The sequence below is a fragment of the Mus musculus genome, chromosome 7 (assembly GCF_000001635.26).
Source record: "Mus musculus strain C57BL/6J chromosome 7, GRCm38.p6 C57BL/6J".
Taxonomy (NCBI): domain Eukaryota; kingdom Metazoa; phylum Chordata; class Mammalia; order Rodentia; family Muridae; genus Mus; species Mus musculus.
In genome coordinates this window covers 10,872,738-10,888,501 of record NC_000073.6, presented here as the reverse complement: position 1 = coordinate 10,888,501, position 15,764 = coordinate 10,872,738, and the positions used below count along the sequence as shown (strand labels likewise).

General features: G+C 39.3%; 1 pseudogene; it reads left to right on the top strand.

Moving 5' to 3' along the window:
• Positions 6,101 to 7,231, top strand: Gm18638 (predicted gene, 18638; annotated as a pseudogene).

The window sequence follows — 15,764 nt, the reverse complement described above, 5'->3', positions numbered from 1 at the left end:
ATAAGGCCAAGAGAGACTATGCCTCCAAAGAATGTCTACAAGAATATCGGGATAATGATAAATTGTGGGTATCCTTGCTTCAAGATGAAAGTTCAAGATGGCTTAATTGTGGATCAAGTTCTTGGGATTCAGTACAAGATCCTTGGAAAAACCAATAAATAATTTATAACTATTCTATAAGCACACCATTTTATGATTATATAAAACATTTAAGCCAGGCAGTGGTTGATACATACGTTTAATCCTAGCACTTGGGAGGTAGAGCCAGGCAGATTTCAGAGTTCCAGGACAGCCTGGTCTGCAGAGTAAGTTCCAGGACAGCTAGGGCTACATAGCGAAACCCCAGTCTTGAAAAAACAACAAAACAAAACAGAACAAAACAAAACACAAACAAAATACCAAAACAAAAACAAACAAACAAACAAAAAGAACCCACAAAAACAAAAACCAAAACCATTTAATCAATGAGTTACAGCTTTTTCATTGATATAGGCCCCATATATTTACAAATGAGTCTGTAAATAGATGATTTGCTGCAGGATGGGTGAAATCTGTTTATCCCAGTCACTCTCCTTTACATAATATAACTAATATTCTTCCGGGATTATTTATACATTTGCTGCAACTATCATGGTCCTTTTAAAAAGCCTAAGGAAGCTAAGAGCATTTCTTTGGCAATTAGATCTTACCTAAGCTTTTGGTATACTAGCTGGACAATCCTCTTTTTTAAAAATTACTAAGGTAGAAGGATCTTATCCGTTAAGCTGTTCCAAATGCATTTTAAGTAATTGTGTTCATCCTATATCAATTAAAAATTGTTCAGTTATTTTGTTATTACAAATACCTACTTATATTATACTTCTTGTAGATTTAAAAGATGATGTTTGGTTTGACAAAGTAGGCTTACAAATGCTTAAAAGAGTTAATGCACTAATTAGACCAAAGCATTTTGTTGTGGCTCTGATTTTAAGCATTAGTGCTTTAATAGTCATCCTTACTTCACTTACAGACTCAACAGTTACCTTAGTCTCAGATATGAAGTCTGCACAGTTTGATAATGATGTAAATAAAAATGTCTCTTTAACACTTGCAAGGCAATGAGTTACAGATAAAATATTAGAAGTAAAAAGTGGTGCTGTAGAGGATGTAATTTTAACACTAGGACAAGAAGTAGAAAATATTAAAGTTAGCTTTTTACCAAGTGCCATGCCAGCTTTCAGTAATGTGTGTAGCGCCATTACCTTATAATGAAAGTCATAATTGGAATTTAACTAAAAATTTCTTGAGAATTTGGAAAGACAATGATATTACTCATGACATGGCTCAATTGCAAGCCCAGATCTCTGCTGTAAGCAAAGCACATGTTGAATCTATTAGCATAGAGGATTTGACTCAGTCTATTAGCTCTGGTTTATGGTCATTAAACCCTGTTAGTTGGTTACATTGAATTATTCTTGTCATAGGAATAAGTATTATTATTATTATTATTATTAATTATTAATTATTATTTTCCAATCATCTTCTGTCTACAGCTCTACAGTCAAAAGAGATAGGTATGAGTTCCACAGACTGAGAATAAAACTTCAACAGAAGGAGGCCTTCTAGAACCTGTTGTGGAACTCTTGCCCAGAACAACATACTGAGCCATAGTTCTCATGGCAATGTATCTGTTTTGTTTCCTTTTATTCCTTTTCTTATTTATGACATGTTCCTGGTAGCCTAGTCCAAGATCTTAAGGGAGAATAATAGGTAAGAAACCATCTCTTGAGATGGGGTAACTAACATGACCTTATCCCCAGGAAATCCAATGCTTTTCTTTATAAATCATTTACAAAATTATATAATTGTACTATGATAGATAAATCTTTTCCAACAATAAAATTTCATATGGCTACACATTTATCATCAGAAGTGGGCTTTGGTATATGGTTAAGAAAGACTAAAATAAAAAGAAGTAAAATAATTTAACTTTATACATTGAAGATTTATAAAAAAAGTCAGGCACTAGATGTTAAAAAATAATTGACCATAAAGACATATTAATCTGCTCTTGGAAATATGCCACTAGCCTTGGATGACTGAATATTGCTTTCAGAGTTGTAACACTTGGATGATTTCTATAAATAGTAATACTACCTGTTCTATTTGTAATTCCCTGAATACATCTTTTCAGAGTTGTAATGTTTGCTTGATTTTTGTGCTTTACTGTGCCAAATGATAATGATGGTATTTGAGATTGCTTCACTGAACATGTCTTTTAAGAGTTGTAATATATATGTTTTTAATGTATAAAAACCCTAGCTTGAGAGCTGCAAAATAGACTCAGATTAAACCTGCCTCTATGTTTGTTTCTGTTTGTCACTGGTGAATCCTTACCCACCTAGCCTTCAAGGACCCACATTCCAGGGACCCCATACTTGATTGGGGTGATCCATGGCAGAGAGGGACAAAAATTAGAACAGAGACTGAAGGAAAGGCCATCCGGCGACAATCCCACTTTGGGACCTTTCCCACCTCCAGTTGCTAAACAGCCATACTATTCCTGATGCCAAGAAGTGCTTGATGAAAGAAGCCTGATAAAGCTGTTTCCTGAGATGTTCTACCAGCACCTGACCAATACAGATGCAGACACTTACAGCCAACCATCAGACTGAGCCTGAAAATACCAATGGAATAGTTAGGGGAAGGACTGAAGGAGCTTACAGCCCCATAAGAAGAACAATATCGACTACTTAGAACACCCAGAGCTCCCATGGAGGGAGCCAGGACTCCATATACATATGAAGCAGAGGATGGCCTTATTTGACATCATTGGGAAGGGAGGGACTAGAGTACGGAGATGCTAGAGTGATGAGGTGGGAGTGGTTGAATGGGTGAAGATGTGACCTCATAGAGGTAAGGTGAGGTGACTGAGGGGTGATGGGATGGGTATTTCTGGAGGAGTAAACTGGAAAGGGGATATAATTTGAAATGTAAGTGAATAAAATGATGTTTTAATAAAAGTACATTCCAGCTATGACCATTTAGAAAAAAATTAAGGCCTTCATTATTAATGGGGACTTTGAGGTACACTACCATTGATTCCTGGCCTGAACTGTAGGGCAAGGCTTCCTGTAAAGCAATTCTTCTCAAACAGTGTGTCATAACAACTGTAGAACACATATTTCCTTTGGTCTTAAAATTTGCAACTATTGGGCAACATGAGAGGGACACCAACTTTGAGAGAACAGGGAAGAAGGAGAGAAAATGGTGTCCATAGATTACAGTGCCTAAAGCTTAGCTGCAAACCAACAGGGCTACAGTGCCTACCTAGCCCAGCCAACTCAAAGACATACACAGACCACCCAGGCATATGGACAACAAAGCCAGGGAACCTATAGACAGCCTACTGATGTCTGCTATACCCACTGGCACCTATGGGCAGATTGCATAGGGAACTTCTTATGGACAGCCACCTACTGGTTATATCACTCCAACTTCCCCCAGGCATATGGTCAGCCTGTCCAAGGATATGGCACTGATGCTTATGACACCAACAATTCTACACTCATCAAAACACAGGCCTTTTACACAGCTCAGTCTGCATATGTCATCCAGGCTGCCTGCTGAGCTTATGATGAGCAGCTATAAGCCAGCACCAAGAATCCATGCCACCTAAAAGACCACAGAATAGTACCAAGCACTCTTAGACTAGTCAAACTCAATCTAGCACAGGGGGATTATAACCAGCCTAGCCTCGGATACAGATGACCATTATCGCCAAGGACTCAAGAGATATACTAGGCAGCCAGTTATAACACCTCCATCATATCTTATCTTGTATATGGTCACCTTTATAAGACTTGCCTTGGTCAGTCATATTGTCTGTTCACAGCAGTACAAGTTTAACTAAGACAGAAGTTGGCACCAGGAGAGTGATATTGCTAATATAGGCCTGACCTTATTTATTTATTTATTTATTTATTTATTTATTTATTGGAAGAATGTGGATATGGGGACTTTGGATTTGGAATGCATTGGAATGATTTAAATGGGGCAAAAGGAACTACAATATTAAGAATATGGAATAATTTATTACTGAGAAATGGTTTGAATTGTGCAGACCTGGCCTAAGAGGTTTCAGGGGAGATTTTCAATATGTGTCTAAAGAGTGCTTTTGTGATAGTTTGGGGAAGAATGTGGTCCAATTTTGCTCTTCTTTTAAGAGCCTGCGTGAGGCTAAAGTAAAGAAAGTCAGATTAATTAGAGAAAGAAAGTCTCAGAAATGCCCATCATAGACTTTTTTTTTCCCTCTGGTTAAGTTTCCCAAAAAGGATTTTAAAGAAGCATGGTAAGCTGAGAATGGAAAAATAGAAAATATATAATCTGAGCATTAAAGGGCACAAGGAAGTGAAATGGAGCTGAATTCAGTGTTCATGATATTAAATTGAACTAAGGGAGTAGTGCCCTTGTGGCAAGAACCTACCCAACTAAATTTAGATCCAAGCATGATGGACACATATTTAATCCCAGCAGACAAAGCTGAGCAGATCCCTGAAGAAGGCCAGCCTGAGACAGAGCATGTTCTGGTGGGGGAAAAAAAAAAGCTTAAATCCAGGTGTGGTGGCACACACTTTTAATCCCAGGAGTCAGGCATTCTGATATCTAAATTCAAGGTCAATATACAGAGCATGATACAGGACAGCCAAGCTTAGGCAGTGAAGCAGTTAGAAAAGAAGAAACTAGTGATAATGTAATAAAACAAGAGGCCCATGTTCGAGCTGTTGTAAGCAGCAGAACATAACAACTTAGGACATGTTTCTCAAACTTTATAGTCAAGAGGAGAGGAGACTACTGCTGGTTAGCTGAAGCTAAGGAACTAGTGGTGACCAGCATAATTGAGGTGAAATCTTCTGGGACGTGTTTACGGAGATCACAAAATCAGGGTTCAGAGATAGCCGAGTTGTTCGTCATGCTGCAGCTATACATGGTGTGTAAGAGTCACCCAGGTTGTGCTGGTTTTGAATTCATGAAGGGGTCATGAATATCAGCTGAGGCTTAGCACTGTGAGAAGCCATGGAAGGTCACCGGTGAAGTTTTAGCTGCAGTTGCAGCTGATATCCCGGGACTGATGAGGTCATGCAAAGGATTTGAAGCTTGGCATCATGAAGAGAGCCTATAAGAAGTATTGGTGAAGCCTAGTTGCAGCTAAATACCCCAGCATACTGGAGAATCCAGTCCTATGGGATGCTCACCAAGAACAAAAGCAGCAGTGGAGTGGATGAACCTGAGCTTGGAGTGATACAGAGGACAGAGCTGGAGACCTGACACCTGCCCTTAGGAGGAGCCCAGAAGATCATGTATGGATCCTGGTTTCAAAGAGGCTGTAACATCCAAGTTGCCTCAGAGACCCAAGATTTTCAAGGTGCCAGAGCCAATGGATATCTCCTCAGCAATGCTGGTAACACAGAATGGAAACAGCTCATGAAAAGACGTTTGTTGCCATCAACAAAGATGCAAAAGGTGTTGCAGAACTGACAACTGCTTTGACATCAGACATGGAGATACAAAGTTTAGAGTTTGCACAGCTGGTTCCTGTCTTGATTTGGAGACTAAAGATAAGTGATTGGCTGGATATCAGTAGAGACCTTGAACCTTGGAATTTTTAAATTGATACTGCTGTACACTATGTGGACTTTAAAAGTTGGACTAAATGTACTTTTTTGTTTTATATGACTAGCTATGGCCTCCATAGACTTGTAGTTGAATAAGCCTATTGGAGTCATGTAGTGGAATGTCATGGTTTGAGTATGCTTGGTCCATGGAATAGCACTATTTGCAGGCGTATCCATGTTGGAATAGGAGTGTCACTCTTACCATGGGCTTTAAGAACCTCATTCTAACTGCCTGGAAGTCAGTCTTTCACTAGCAGCCTTCAGATGAAGATGAAGAACTCTCTGTTCTGCCTGCACCATGCCTGCCTAGAAGCTATCATGCTGCTACCTTGATGATAATGGACTCGCCCTCTAAACCTGTAAGCCAACCCCAATTAAATGTTGTTTTTTATAAGACATGCCATTGTCAGGGTGTTGGTTCACAGCAGTAAAACACAAAATAAGACAGTTAATCCCCTCAGACTGGATCCAATAGCCACGCTAAAAATCAATATAGCCAATAGAGTAGCAGCTATGGGCAGCAGAGTTCATTTCAAAACAACCACTCCAGTGGCATGGGTATTTATGGGCAGAAATATGGAGAATTTTCCTGACAAGGGAATAACCAGAGCTTAAGTGACCCTGATAATTGTGCCAGGAGAAGAGGGAGATTTGATTCTAGAAGCATTAGCAAAGGTGGGCAGGGAGGAGTGGAATGGGTAGTGCTGGAAATCAAGATGTCTTCAATAAGCCTGCTGGACCTATGGATAACGGACCAGATCTTAATCAAGCCTTTCCTATAGACCCCGATGAAGACTCTGACAACAGTGAAATTTATGTGCAAGGATTAAGTGACAATGTGACTTTGGATGATCTGAAACGCTTCTTTAAGCTTTGTGGGACTGTCAGGATGAACAAAAGACCTGGACAAGCCATGATCAATATCTGCATGGATAAGGAAACAGGAAAGCCTAAATGTGATGCCACAGTGTCCTACAAAACTCCACCGTCTACCAACAGTGCCATGGAATGGAGATGGAAAAGATTTTCAATGAAGCAAACATAAAGATTCTCTAGCCTGAAAGAAGCCTCTAATGAACAGGGTGCAGGGTGGCATGCAATCACGTGAGGGAAGAGGGATACCATCATCAATTCCTGGAAGTTCTGGTTGCCCAGGATGTCCTGGAGGAACCTTGGTTTATATGCCAGGCCATGGAGGAGGTAGCAGAAGCTTCTCCATAAGAGGGCCTCTGAGGCTCAAGAGGGAATCCCTGTGGAAGGCGAAATGTCCAGCAGCAAGCAGTGTCTGGCAGTGTCTCAATCTGGGCTGTGGAAACCAAATGTCACCTGGAGAACAGAATGCAACCAGTGTAAGGCCCCTAATGCTGAGGGTTCCTCCCTCTACTCTTTCTACCTCAGGGTGGTAATCATAGCTGAGGCAGCCCTGGTGGCATGTGAGGAGAAATAGTTGGACTGATGGGCTGACTGCGATTATCGTGGCTGAATGTTCAGAGGCGGTAGAGGTGGAGACAGATAAGACTTCTGAGGAGGCCTCAGCATGGACCAGGTTGGCTTTGGTACAAGAAGACAAGGTAGTCAGACTGAAGGAACAGGCAGACTTGGAGGTCCTGGGAAATTGGATAAAGGTGAGCACCATCAGGAACACAGAGACTGGCCCTACTAGAGACATGCAGAGCTGCATTGATGACCAGATATATGTTTTAAAACAGAAAATGTTTTAAATGTATAATTCCATGTTTATAATGTTGGTGAGAATATTATGTTTATTCTTTGTCTGTACTTTTTATTTTTATCATTTGTGAAGAAACATTAAAACAAGCTAAATAGTGAGAAAAAATCCACATCCATATGTATTGTTAATTGTTACAGTGGTAGTTTTGCTACTGAGTAGAGTCTAAGTCTTTGATCCCAGCAGAAATCTATGCATTCCATTACTCATAAACCATGGATTAAGAATCATCACTATAGAGCAAGTCACAAATCCAACCAGGAAAATACTGTGTACCCCAGTAAGAGTTGTGCTAACAGTGTGGCAATGGTAGTGTTACTAAAATGGACATTGGTGAAGTTCACAGTGTAAAAAGCTCAATAACTTTATTCCTCCAACATCTTGAATGCACTCAGGAGCTATAAAAAGCAACCCAACAATTCTGAGTTGTCTGGGTCAATATGAACTTGATTTCTCATGTCCCATCTCCAAAGTTTGTGATACATTCAGCAAGAAGGACTTGCTGTTACATTCTGGTTGGTAGTCAGGTTCAATGACAATTGTGTGAATTATTTTGGGTGTCCCCACATACTCAGAACAAATACATAAGAAAAGGTATTCCACCTACAACTTCTTTGTCAGTGACTTATGGCTTCTGAGATGAATATAATACTGTTAAGGTTAAGGCCAAAGAAAGACTCACACAGACAAGCTATACAAGACACAGACAAGTATAAAGTATTGTCCATTTTCACTTTTGATCATCCTAAGTGTTGTTCCCTTCTTTCCACTTTCATCTATTTTCCTAGTTTGTATAATGGGAAGTAGTTTTCTGAAATGATTAAAATATACCATATGCATAAATATTTGAGAGATTGCATATACATATATGTACATATCCATATATGTAGATATGCATCGGTGTGTGTCTGAATGTACTTATGAGTATTATATATATATATACATATACATATATATATAATATTATGTGTTGGGAATTTTACATTAATATTGGTATATATAAATTTATCTCCTCATAATAACTTATTCATTTTGCATTAGAAACCTGAGCCATTTTGAACTTAAAATATATATATCATTGAAAATTTTATTCTTAATTTTTTTATTACTTTTATATTTTACAGTCCAGTCAGTGCCCTCTCATTGCCTTACCCCATTCCTCCTGCATTGTCTACAAGAGGATATCTCCATCACCTCCTGCAATGCCTTCTCACTCCCTGGGGCCTCAAATCTCTCAACGGGTAGGCTCCTCTTCACTCACTGAGACCAGACCAGTCAGTCCTCTGATGAATATGTGTCCAGAACCTCAGAACAGCTCAGGTATAAGCTGCCTGTTTGGTGGCTCAGTGTCTGAGTCTGAGAGATTACAGGGGTTAGTTGAGACTGCTGGTCTTTCTATGGGGTTGCCCTTGTCCTCTGCTGCTGTGTCTGGCCAGCAGATCACAGCCTGGGTTCTAGCCTGGAAAGGCATTTTGGAAACCTGGAAGAGAAGAGGGGCTAGGCGATGAGAGAAAGAAATGCACTTAAGACAGGCATTCTGATCAAAGCTCAATTTTACAGTTCTGCTCACAGTTATGAAGCAGGGGAAGGGGGCCCGAATCCCTTCAAATAATCTCGGAGTCCAGTAGCAGGGTGACCACGTGTATGGCTCCAAACAGCAAAGCGGCAGGTTCCAGCAGTGGGCATGGCAGAACGATTGAGTGGGAAGCTCAACCCCTGAGCAAGCTGATTTCAGGCTGGGAGAGGGGAGACTACATCTCTGCCCTGTTGTTAATAAAAATGAAAATAATAAGAAAAAAAAAAAGGCTGGCCTGAGGCAAAAAATTTATCTATGCTCAATAGTTCTGCCTGAATTCTTAGGGCTAAAGAAAAAACCTGTCTCCGTGGGATTCCCTAACTTTTCTTATGGTAAACTGTATCTGGATAAGACTGTCCTTTCTATCCTAGTAAACAACTAACAGAAAAGCCTTAAGCAGTAGGTTCTGACTTTATAATGCTAATTAGTCCTGAATAGGTAACTTCCTAGTTGAATTTTAAGTAGGGCATTGGAACCCTGGTGAAGTTAAACTGAACAAATTTGACATGCACTATATTAAGAGTAACACTGAGTTGAGATTCCTCCGCATTTTTGGATGACAGGCAGGAAACAGGGAGGAAGGGTATGACCAGCTCCGTAGTATAAGGCCAATTGGCTTTTTTAGGGTGGGAGGCTGTGACGGGCCTGTTCTTCTAACAGTATGGTCTCCAACCTTTCTTCCCCCTATTAATTAAGTTTCATAAGGCCACGCTTAACTGAGGTGATCAAATGATTTTCTCATCCATAGATGATTAGGCTTTTAAGCTTGGCTTGGATGGACATTGACCCGATTCCTCCTGTGGGTGCTGTCAAGACCCACACCTGTGGCTCTTGGTATCTTTTGGGGAGGGGAGGCAGAGCCTTAGATATTTTTGGTTTTTAGCTGGAATTAGATACCAACCTCTTTCCAAACCAGGTATATCGAACAGGGAACTCAGAAATGGTCAGGCTGGACCTCCCCTTGCAGTATTCTCTGCACCAAGCAATACCCATACTGTATTCGTATGATCATGAACCAGTATGCACAGTTCTGAGTACTGTGCAGCTCCTAAATGAGAATTGCCAACCTCAGATTTAGCAAGGCCTAGACAAGAATTATGTCATCAGTAACACCACAATTTGTGGCTAAAGTAGGAGCTGGAACTCATCCTCCTCATCTCTTTTATTCCCACAGCCTGTGGAACTAAGGGGACCTTGCAGTAACAGCAAGGGTGAAAAGCCAGAGGCCAGCTAAGGGACTAAGCCCGTCTATCAAAACAAAAACCAATCTATTTTAATATTAGAAATATTTTCTACCCCTGTTGGAAAACCTAAATTTCAATTTAGACTGAAGGCCACATGCTGGAATGTCCTTGGAATGAAGATAGCATTTGCCACCTGTGTGCTCTTGGGGGTGGGGGATGCATGCCCACTGCAGTTCGCCTGAAGGTGTAGATTGACCTGCTTGAAAGACAAAAATCTTAGACAGTAAAGAGTAACATTACAAAGCTACTTTTGGGGAAGTTCAGGTATTATATTCAGTTGCAAATTGTAAAGCTAAGGGTAGTCTGCAGCCTCCTGTCGGGGAGTTGGCTCAGAGAGTAGCAGGAAAACAGCTTCCTGGGAGCCTGAGTCCCCAAGCTGAATTTTAAGCAAAAGAGGAATTTTAGTCCTCAAGGTGATACTTATAAGAAGATTCAGAATCTGTATTTATCTAATTAATCTCTCTGGCAGCCATGGCACTCTATCTTCATCTTGTGAAAAAAAACAAACCGAGCCCCTTTCCCAGATTAGATCCGGATCTGGACCCTTCCATTCGTCAGTCAGTGGGTCCTTCCATTTTATCAATGCATAAGAACTAGAAGTAACTGGATGTCAGTGGCGATCCGCTGCAGACTGACCCTTAATATCAGTTTGCAAAAAAATTTAGAACAAATAAAATAAAGGGAAGATGAGCCTTTGGTGACCTTGGGGGATACAACTGCCCCTATTTTGTCTTAAAAAGCCAATTCTTTAAGGTGTGATGAGCACATTTAACTATTCCTTGTCTCATGGGGTTATAAGGAATTCCAGTTTTATGTTTGATACAGAATTCCTTACAGAATGAAATAAAATTTTTACTACATTAGTATGGCCCATTATCTGTCTTAATAAGTTTAGGCAATCCCATGGCATTAAAGGCTTGCAGGCAATGATCAATTACGTTTTTAGAAGCCTCTCCTGTATGCAAAGAAGAGATCTTGATGGCATATTGAAGTTAAATGTACCACAGGTCTCAAATAAGGGTACTGAATGTACAACATATAAATTGTCAGTAAAGATATTAAAAGCCTCATGTACAGACTGAAAGACCTGTAGTACTGTTGTTAATTTGGCTAACTGAGCTGAAAGGCCAGGAGTCTCTATGATAACCTGTTGATTACTAGTAAGATATCCAGCTCACCCTTTGAGGAGCCATCAGTAAAAATCAATAGAGCATTATATAATGGCTGTAAGGAAGTCATTTTAGGAAATATCACATCACGTACATTTAAAAATTTTATCAACCTATTTGGGGGTAGTGGATGTCTATAGTTCCCTTAAAAGGGTGAACAATGATATCTGGCTCTTTGCCGAAATAAGTTAATGTCTGTCTTCTTCCAGTGATAATCATTTGTGCCACTGCTTTGTGATATGGCAAGATATTACATTTAGGAGAAATCCTTGAGTGTATCCACATTATAGGAAAATTTTGCTATAGCGGTTCCATAGGCACATGAGTCATATTAAAAATTAACAGATGCAGGGGCAAGGAGTAATCTATATAAGTGACAAATTGCTCTTCAATAGCTTTTTCCACTAGCTGTAAGGCCAGCAATTTTTCTGAGGTTAGGGATCTAGGGGAAGTGGGGGATGTGCTCTGAATTAACTCTGCTAGGTAATTTAGAATATAGGAATCTCTAACATTGGACTGAATATTAGACCAGACTAAGATTGAGTTAGAATGACTGGTCACACTGAAGAAAAGAGAAAAATCATTATGACTCTATTAAATGACTAATTTTACCAAGTCAGAATATACAGTCTCTGATGTACTATTGCCATAAAGTTAAAAGACTAGACGCTAGTCTAAACTGGAAAAATGGCAAGCACAGATGGATCTAAAACATGAATTTAATTTAGTTTTTTAGTCATTTCAATCAGGGCACTGAGTCAACTTACCTGCCTGCTTGTCACACGAATTAATATGCTTCTGCAATGTTCTGTGGAGAGAACCTGTTTTTCCCTTTCCTAAAAAGGTAGCTGTTTTAGGATCAATCTATAAGCCAGTAAGTAGATCCTTTTAAGATACTATAAAGCATTTATTAAATTCTTTGACATTTAAATTTCAAAATTTGAAATTAAAGGTATGATTTAAATAGTGTGCAAGGGAATGCACTAAATAGTATGTACGGGGATACAATTTCTCTCTTTTTTGTCTTTTAAGAAGTTAAAGTTTTAAAATTTCACAATATCTAAACTTTTGAATTAATAACTTGTTGACAAAATATTTTAAATACTTGGCTGTAAAGGGGCAGTGACTAATTGCACTTTCAATCATTTTTCTTAAGGAGTGGTTGTAACTAGAAAGCTTGAAAAGTTATTAAGAGTTGCATGTGCATATATGCATAAGCAATTGCAAATTTGAGAATTAATAGTATCTGAGGGATGAAAAATTTTAAGCAATTGTGAGCTCAGAGATATGGCATTGACTATTAATATACAAATTAATGTTTGATTGTTCAGCATTTTAAAACAACATCTACAGCACACAACTAGATTATTTGTTATGAAACAGGGGAAACTGTGTGTCTTAAGACTGCCTCACAGAAGCTAGTTGGGCCTATGTGGGCCAACAATTGGCTGGGAGGATGAGAAAAATGACTTTACAATAATGTTTTTTTCTGGCCAAAGAATTATCTTGGGCACAACTAATATCTAATTACCAATGAATATAATTAATAACGATTATAAAAGCTTTCTTTATTTTTTTGTAAAACCTTTTGTAGTAAACTAAAACCCTAAGTAATAAAAGGATATTGTCTCTGAATCTTTTGGGTGAGAGCAAGGATTTAAGGTAAACTTCCTTTGAGAAGCATTAGTTAATAAAATACTTTCCACTTAGGAAACAATACACACTGAAAGATTAAAACTCTTGGCTTCTTGTATAGAAGCAGAAACAATAAAACTTTTTCTTACATAATGTAAAGTTACATTAGCCATACCTAGAGGCAGAATTTTCTAGTGATTACAGTTCACTAGAAGCAAAACTCTTTGAATTTAAGCATTATTCTAAACATCTGAATAGATCTGCAACACTGTTAAAAAGAAATTCTCTTGAACACAGGAAAAAACTTTCTCAGGCATTGTTTGCAAAACACAAGAAGGCCACAAGCTGCTCTGGGGCTGCCCAGAGCCCTGCATTGACACAAACGTAAAATACTTTTTAATCTGAGCATCTTGGCCCTTCTGTAATAAGGACCTATTCTAGAGGAACAATTTAACTGTCTACGCCTCTAATTTTTGATACTCTTTTTAAAGATGACTTACAGTTAAAACGTTCTTCACAACTTTAGTGTTGTGAAAAAAAATTGCCCATACTGCAGTTTCCTGCCAGGCAGTGACTATAGCCAAACTGATTGTTTGAGGGTCTAATCTATTCACAAAGACAAACATAACTAGATAACTCTGTTACAGTTTTATATGAAGTGAGCTATATTAGCGCTTTCAAAAGATGATTACACTTATAATTATCTTAATTACAATATACAGGTGAATTAAAGATCTTAAATTTGAAATCAAACTGCAGGCTGCAGTCAATGGAACACTGGCAGTTTTAACCATAATTTTTAAGTTTTCATTGCAATATTAGAATATATATATAACTTTTGGAAAGCAAAACCCAAGTTTAAAACAATTTATCATCTTTAAAATCAATATTAGAAGCATCACTATCATATTACGAAGTTTGGCTGCCATTTAATACCTATGAATACCTATTAAAGCAAGCTTTAATGCTTTAATAAAGAGGCATTGCTTTAAATCTTATCTTAGATTTTACTCTTTAGGATAGGAACCACATTAATTATTATCTAATCTTGAAATATCTTTAGAGACCCAGCCTCTTGGCCTGCCTTATGCCACATGTTGGAAGGACTCTAAACTTGAGTTATCAAATTTAACACTTACCATCTGTAGCAATGTAACAATTAATATTCTCAACCAACAACTTATGGGCTGAATGTCAAAACATGCAGAGCACATTACCAATAAAAAGGAACCAAATGAAGCAGTTACATTTAGACCAATCAGAGAATATTAATTTTTGTAGCTCCAATTATAGAATAAAAGGCACTTTACCATTTGTCAAACACATTAGTCAGAAAACATTTTTCAGCTTTTTTACCTCGAAACTAAGAGGCTGTGCACTTGCCCTTTTTTCCTAAAACGAACAGTTTTTCCAGCAGGGGCCCTCCTGCCATGTGTCTGATTCCTGGCTGAAGCACGTGGTAGCTCTCGGCTTTGCAGATAAAGTTTTTTATACCATCTTTATTATCCAACATAAAACATAGAACATTCATTCATACAGACTGGACACGAACAAACAAGAATTGAACACGAGAAAAGATTGGTGCACCAGACATTAGACAAGACACAAAAGGGGACAGAGTACTCCTGCTATAACAAGGCCCAGAGAGAACAAAGCATGGCACTCCTGAAATTTCTCTCTGCTTTTTGGGACATTTTCCTCCCTCATGATGCAATCCACCTGATTATTAATTTCCATTTAAAAACGCTTTATTTTCTCATGCCTAAAAATGTAGCTTTGGAGAGCCACGGCCTACCACCATTTATAGTTCCCAGCTCCTGTTAAGCTTCACTGCTGAACCTAAGTGAACCAGCGCTCGGGTTAATCACTGTTTCAGCTAAGCCCAAACCAACCTTCTCTGGTATGAATTTTCTTTAATTATTTTCTTCTTCTTTGGAGCTCCAAACCAGCAGTGCCTCTTCCAAAAATCCTTTGCCGTTTCTCAGTCCCGGGTTTGTTCGCCAAATGTTGTGTCTGGCCAGCAGATCACAGCCTGGGTTCTAGCCTGGAAGGGCATTTTGGAAACTTGGAAGAGAAGAGGGGCTAGGCAACGAGAGAAAGAAATGCAGCTAAGACAGGCATTCTGATCAAAGCTCAATTTTACTGTTCCGCATGCAGTTATGAAGCAGGGGAAGGGGGCCCGATTCCCGCCAAATAATCTCGGGGGTCCAGTAGTAGGGCGACCACATGTTTGGCTCCAAACAGCAAAGCTGCAGGTTCCAGCAGTGGGTGTGGCAGAATGATTGAGCAGGAAGCTCCACCCCTGAGCAAGCAGGTTTCTGGCTGGGGGAGGGGAGACTACACTCAGCATCTTCCAATCTTTCCCTAATTCAACAAGAATCCCTGACTTAAGCCCAGTGATTAAATGTAAGTACCTGCATCTGTCTCAGTTAGCTGCTTGTTGGGCCCCTCAGAGGACAACAATGCTAGGCTCCTTTCTGTAAGCACATCATAACATCAGTAATATTATCAGGCTGTGGAGCCGCCCCTTGAGATATATCCCAGATTGAGCAGCTCACTGGACCATCTTCCCTCAGGCTTTTCTCCATTTTTGTTCATGTGGCACTATTAGACTGGAACAATCCTAGGTCAGAGATTTTGACTGTGGATGGCAACCTCATCCCTCCACTCAATGCTCTGTCTTTCTAATGGAGGTAGACTCTACAAGTTCCCTCTCCCCACTGTTGGGCATTTGATCTAAAGTCCCTCCCTTTGAGT